Genomic DNA, 6,749 nt, shown 5'->3' on the forward strand with positions numbered 1-6,749 from the left:
AGCCTATTAAATCCTATAAATGTTGTAGAGCTTATATATGGAGTTTGGTGAAGATTAGGGAAGTTTTGAATCGATTATAAATTCCTGGAAATTCAAAATTTCGGTTATCGATTTATGAGAATCCGTTCGTCGGATTTCTCTCGAATTTGCTAGGGCTGGGCACGGGTCGGGACGGGCCGGTTATTGAGTGATACCGAGCCCGGTACCGAAAATATTATTCGGGACGGGCCGGGACGGGATTACATGTTTTCAAAGTTGGTACCGAAGGTACCGAAACCGACCAGGATCGGGTCGGGCCAGGGCCCAATTCGGGATACCCGACTCTCTCTCTCTCTGTTTTTTTTTTGCCCACACTTAAGTACTCAAGTAACAGGTCAAAAAATTTCCAGATCTTCAATGGAATGAGATGCAGCTGTGACGATCAAAACTTTGCTTTGTTGGCTAAACAATGACTTGATAAATCAAAATTGAGCACTACAACAAAGATAATCCCACAAAATTGAGCCAAAAATAACAGAAACTCAATAGAACTTGAAAACCAAAAAATAAAAAACTTGGGCAGTAGTCACCAAGGTGAAAGTAAAACATCATTGAATATTCAGATGCAAATACCCACAATACCATGAAACTCATCAACTGCCCAGATTGAAAGAAAAAGAAGACATAAATTTGAGATCTATATGTGTGCGTGAATGAGATGGAAAAATGAGAAAGAAAGTGATCATAAGCACAGCCAATTCAAACACTTCACTTTCTTTCATCGATCCACAAATTCCCAAAACCAATTCAACTACAACCAAATACAGAAACATGAAAGTGGGGGGAATTGGACCAAAATCACAGCAGATGAACCAAAACCCAGAATCACCAAAGGCATAGATCAATCGAAAAAAATATAGAAAGACATAAACCATCACAATCCAATTATAAACCATATATTCCAATTTTTCCATTCAACTTTTACAAACCTAAGTCTCAAGAAAAGAAAGAAAATATAAAATTACCCTACAAATACTATTTTCCTCATTGAACATGCAGAAATTGACAAACCCAGATCTTCAAAAAGATCATCAAAATTGATGAGAACAAGTCTGGGCAGCGTTTCATGTGGGTAGTGCGGCGACGTTGCTGCTTCCTCGGTAGACTGAAGATGGTGCGGTGGTGATGTCCAGAGTGCCAAGACATGCAAACTGTAAAAGAGGCTGAATATATGGTTAGAAAGGGAGGGAAGAGAGTGAACGAAGAGGGAGAGAGGGAGAAAGAGGTGAAGAACACAGAGAGAGAGAGAGAGAGAGAGAGAGTTGTAAGAGACAGAGTGAGGGAGGGGAGTGGGGGACCGCATAACAAGATAAGAAGGCTACATATATCACTATATATCTCATTTATATATATAAAAAAACATATATGTATCTAAATCGGTACGGGCCGGGCCCGTTTGGGATTTCAAACATTAGTACCGAAGCCCGTCCCGTTTTTTTTGGTACAGTAAGGGCGGGGCCGAATAGTAATTTTTATATTTTTGATACCGTCCCGTTCTGCTTATTTTCGGTACGGGTTCGGGACGGGTCCGGTATTTCAGTTTTACCTGCCCAGCCCTAGAATCTGCCCTAGAACTTGTAAATTAATGAAATGGTGTTGGTGGTAAAGTTTGGGTTGAATTGAAGGAAATGGAGATGTTGATTTAAGAGGATTGATTTTGGAATTGTATTTAATTGTCGAATTTTTGTTCACGGAATATAATTTTGTACAGGGTGCTATACCGAGTTACTACTGGACGAAGGAAACTCATATGCGTAGTCGCCTATATAGTACTGTGAGTGGATTTTTATTTTAAATGTTGATGCATGCGTTGTTTCTTGAATTAATGCTTTATTTAATTATCATAATATTTTTTCGAGCATATTATTTTTAGTTTCGGATATTATTTGGTTTTGGAATATGTATATATATTTGGAATATTGATCGGATTTTCCATCATAATTTTAGAACGAGAGTTTTCTACGCTTGATTTGAATTTACGATTTATATTGATTTTTTTTCCGACGAATTATTTTCCGAGGTGGTTCTGGAATTATATATATTATATTTCTATTTGTTGATTTGAGATTTTTAAAAGATTTTCGAAATGGGATTTAGATGGAGCCATCTTTCTTATTTACTCATCGACTTTTGGTTTTGGCATTGGGCATGCCGTATGGATGAGTGTGGATTTAGTTTTGTTTCTGAGTTACGATTTATAATTTGATCTCGCCTATTTGTTATGATTTTGAGAATATTTTGGCGTGCGGGGCCACGTCATTGGAATATACTTATTTTCTCTCGTGAGATATTGGGGAAGCTTTATTGGATTTACTGGTTTTCGATTGCTCTCCTCTCCATACTCGGGTCGTTCGGATTGTGTCTCCTCCTCACTTACTTTGTGTTTGTGAGTGGCAGTCGATGATTCTCCTCCTCACGTGAGTGGTAGTCGAGGTTATTAGTTCTCCTCCTCACACAATCTATGTGTAACTAGCAGTAAAGGGTAGGTAGAGCCTAATGGGCTCCTTTACCCGTATGATGATATCTCTTCCCCATATACTATTATTACTTGACGAGCGAGGCCTAATCCGATTTCTCTTAACCAGCGAGGCTGGTATGTTTTCACAAGTTTTCGAGTTTAAAGAAATATGTTTTATAAACGTTACGTGCATCGGGGTTTTATAAATTTAAAAAGTGGGAGAGTATTCAAGTTTGTTTCATTTAAATCATCTTAATTATTTATTTTTGTCCACTCACACTAATGTGTTTTTCAATACTTTTCCCCTGGGCCATTCGTTTTCAAATGCCCAGTTTGCAAGCTAGATTAGTTAGGGTCGGGCGTACATGGAGCTGAGGCATAGTTGTCACTGCTTCCGCATTGTAGGATTTATTGATCCTTTACCCTCTTTACTTTTTTATTATGTTATACCTTTCGTTTTAGAATTGCTTTGATAATCGTGGAATTACGTTATTAAGTTGGAAATTGTGCATTGTGAGTTGGAGAATGTTGTGATATGGGGAGCAGGATGGCTCCAAGAGAGTAAGGATGGATGATTTAGAAGTGTAAATGTTTTTTTCTACAGGTTTTAGGTAATCCATTTTAGGAGAAGTTCCACCTAATTTTTGGTAGAATTTCTTTTAAGGTGGGCCCCGCAGGGCAACTTCGGATTTCTGGGTGAAATCTTAGGCGGGTTCTGTCACCCCCGACAACCACACCCGAACGGTGCTGGCACACCCACGCAAGAAAAGTGACTGTTGACCAGCTCAAGAAAAACTGGAGCCAAACATTTTGGCACGCCCAGCAGGACTTGCACCAGAGTCTTTTTGTATTCACCATCATTGTGATTCCAGGGGAATATCTTTACCAAAGGAACTTCCTAAAGTGACAAGATGGCCAATGTTGCCACCACTGGCAATACAGACATTGTTGACGAGTTCGCGCCCCTCATCATACCAGAGGATGCTAGGATCGATGAATGACTCCGCATCTTTATGGTCAACAACGACAACTATAGGAGGCACCTGGCTACGTCGATCTCTAGGACTGAGCAGCAGCTTCACAATTTCAATCGACGAATGAACGAGAATGCTCAGAAAGCTAAAGAGCAAAGGGAGCAATGTGCTCGAGAAGCTGAACAGCGCGGTCGAGAGCTTACCCAGTGGAGGAAGCAGAAAGACCAATAGTGGAGAAAACAATATCAGCATATCCTGGACTGTATAGCGACCCGGGGCAAGACAGCATAAGAGTTCGCGACCTTGCGCAAGGAAGATTCCATCTTAGCTACTCAAGTCAGTTCACATCAAGACAAATTGGAAAGTCAAGAATCTGCATGCAAAGAGGTTGTTTCTGAGGTTGAATTGCCTACAGGTGGTGATAAACCTAAATGCCTCACTGGTGAATTATAGCCTTACATAGAGGCTGTGCATGGAGAAGACGGTCCACAAGAATGTTCTTCTGCCAAGAAAATTATCTCTGAACAGATAGCTGATTTCTCCACTGATCCAGCCATATATGTGGCTACTGATTAGATGCATGGAGGGCAAGATATGGCCAATGTTCATCCCTTTGATCAACAGAAGCAAGTTCATGATCAATTTAATTGTGACTCTGCTGCTGGACGTCATCATGATCATGAAGAGGACCAATCAAGACATGACCCACTTAATTATCAATTTAGCCTTGGCCATGCTTCTGGACGTCATGGTGGAGTTAACCAATTAAGCCATGGCCAACTTAATTATCAATTAAGCTGTGGTTTTGGAATGCCAATCTGTGGCTTTATTAATCAATTCAATTTCAAATTCTTCATCAGTGTTTCAGGGCCAAGCGGTGGCTTTGATATACATGGAGGATACATTTGCAACCCACCTTGCAAGAATGGCTGGAAAAATTATTTTAGTGGCCAATTTGTCCTTCGTGACTGTAAATTTGAGTATCATCAATACAAGTTAACTTTTGTTTACAATTATCAGACTCTAAATTTCTTGCAAAAGAAATTTGTCTATGATACTAAACAGTCCATAGAGGCGTCTCAATATGATGCTTGGAAAGAAAATAGAGGCAAACAAATAAGTGCTATGCCTATTTTCGAAGAAGAGATCAATTCACCACTTTGTGGTGACTCAAGTATGATCTCGATGCAAAGCCAATATATGATGAGTATGATGATAATTATAATTTAATTATTGGTTCCAAAAATCATATGCAGGAGTACAAGTCCTTTGAAGCTCTTGATATGGAGAATTTAGACCAACAAGTGGTCAAATGCAAAAGCCAAGTCGTGGCTTATTCTGAAGACACCATGTTCTATGATATGGTAGTTGGTAACAAAGCCGATCTATACTCATCTTCATCTCCAAAATTGCAATTGAAGATCATACTTCGCCAACCAACAAGGATACTGGGGGGCAAGATTACCCCTCTCACGAGCCAAATTCCTCCAAATTCTTCAACGCAAAGTATCTTTGTTCTTTTCCTACAAGCTCTCATAGGAGGGATTTTTACCCTACAAATTTTGATACATCAGAGCTTGGAGTGAAGCATAGATGGCCTCCCTGTGATCTTGTAGAGGTTAGCCAAATATGCTACCGTTAGGCTCTTTCTTTGCTTATTTTCTGTCACTTTTTCAATTTGTAGTTTTCTTCAAGTCTTGTCCCTCACACTATTTCTCTTCATTAATTTTTGTCTCCACCATCATTCCACCATTATTTAGTCAAGTATCCTTGGAAGGTTTACATATCAGTCACCCACTTGCAACAACCTAGATCGATCCCATCACTTAATTTTTATTTCTCCTTGTTCTTTTCTTTCTTTCTCTCACCTTGTGTCAGATCACACTTTTTCTCTTTTTCTTTCTTCTCTCACCACACTCTCCTTTTCAATAAGGAGATAGTCATCTTTATTAAAAGACAATTTGATAGTTTCTAGGGAGAGAAATAGTGCCTCTTCGCAAGGAGGATCTTCGTAAAAAAAAAAAGATAAATAAAAAAAAATTAAAAAAAAAAAAGAAAAAAAGAGGAAGTTCGCGAAAGAAGCCAGAAATCAGCGAATGTTCGCAAGGAATATTTTCGCCAAGGTTTTTCTGGCGGGAAATGACTACATGAGAAAGCTTAATGTTAAAGAAGGAGAACTACATTCATAAAAAAAAATGACATTACATACAAGAGCCATAATTAAGTCGTGGAGTTGAGATGACAACTATGGAATGTCTCTGAGGATTCTTTTTTATATACCAAGGAGGATGTATAGATCTATGAAAACTATCAATCAACAGTTTTGAATCATCTTCTACTTCCAAATAATGAAAGCCATGTAATAAGATAGCACGAAGACTAGCTCGCAAGGCTAAAGCTTCTGACATTAATAGATCATTATGACCTAAATTATTTGAGGTAGCCAAGATTTGATTGCCATGATCATCTCTAAAAACAAAATCTTCTACACTAAGATTATTAGTTTTGACATAACAAAATTTAGTATTAAAGTCCCTAGAGAGAGAGAGAGAGAGAGAGAGGAAGGGGCATCATTTTTAATTGATAAAAAGATTAGAAGCCAAGTACATTACTTGGATGAGAAATTCTTGCGTAGGGGCTACCGCACCACGTGGCGATGCGGCCCTCTAATCAGAAGAAAGAAAAGAGAGAGAGAGAGAGAGAGGAAGGGGCATCTTTTTAATTGATAAAAAGATTAGAAGCCAAGTACATTACTTGGATGAGAAATTCTTGCATAGGGGCTACCGCACCACGTGGCGGTGTGGCCCTCTAATCAGAAGAAAGAAAATTTTCCCTCTTTTCTGAAACTGCCCCTGGTTTTTAATGTGAAAGACCCAAAATACCCCCTTGCTTGGGCACTGATTGTGCCGCCGCACTGCCACATGGTGCGGGTGCCGTACGGAAGTCTCTCTTTACTTGGATAAGTTCTTTTTGAAGACTTCTGAAGATAATATTGTTTAGATTTTTTTATTTTTATTTTTTTGAAATAGAAGTTGAATTCATTAGATCAACAGCAAAAAGGCTGAAGTCTACCAAAACTTACATAAGAAATCCAGCAAGAAAATCTGGAGTAACCTACCTAAGTTAAAGCAAACCTTTAAAGATCACTGGGTCTCTCACATTTAAGAGAGCCTATACAAGAATGAAAAAACCTCACCTACTACGGAAAAGAAATCATTCAACTAGCCCTCACTTGTCAATCACGCAATTGTGGTACATGCAAGAGACTAGAAACGTCA

General features: G+C 38.9%; 1 non-coding gene across 1 annotated transcript; it reads right to left on the reverse strand.

Moving 5' to 3' along the window:
* Positions 1-553: 553 nt before the first annotated feature.
* Positions 554-645, reverse strand: LOC112181042. Its single transcript, XR_002928654.1, has one exon. It is a non-coding gene; the product is annotated as a small nucleolar RNA Z101 (small nucleolar RNA).
* Between the last annotated feature and the right edge of the window lie 6,104 nt (positions 646-6,749).

This window comes from Rosa chinensis, chromosome 7, assembly GCF_002994745.2.
Source record: "Rosa chinensis cultivar Old Blush chromosome 7, RchiOBHm-V2, whole genome shotgun sequence".
Classification (NCBI taxonomy): Eukaryota; Viridiplantae; Streptophyta; class Magnoliopsida; order Rosales; family Rosaceae; genus Rosa; species Rosa chinensis.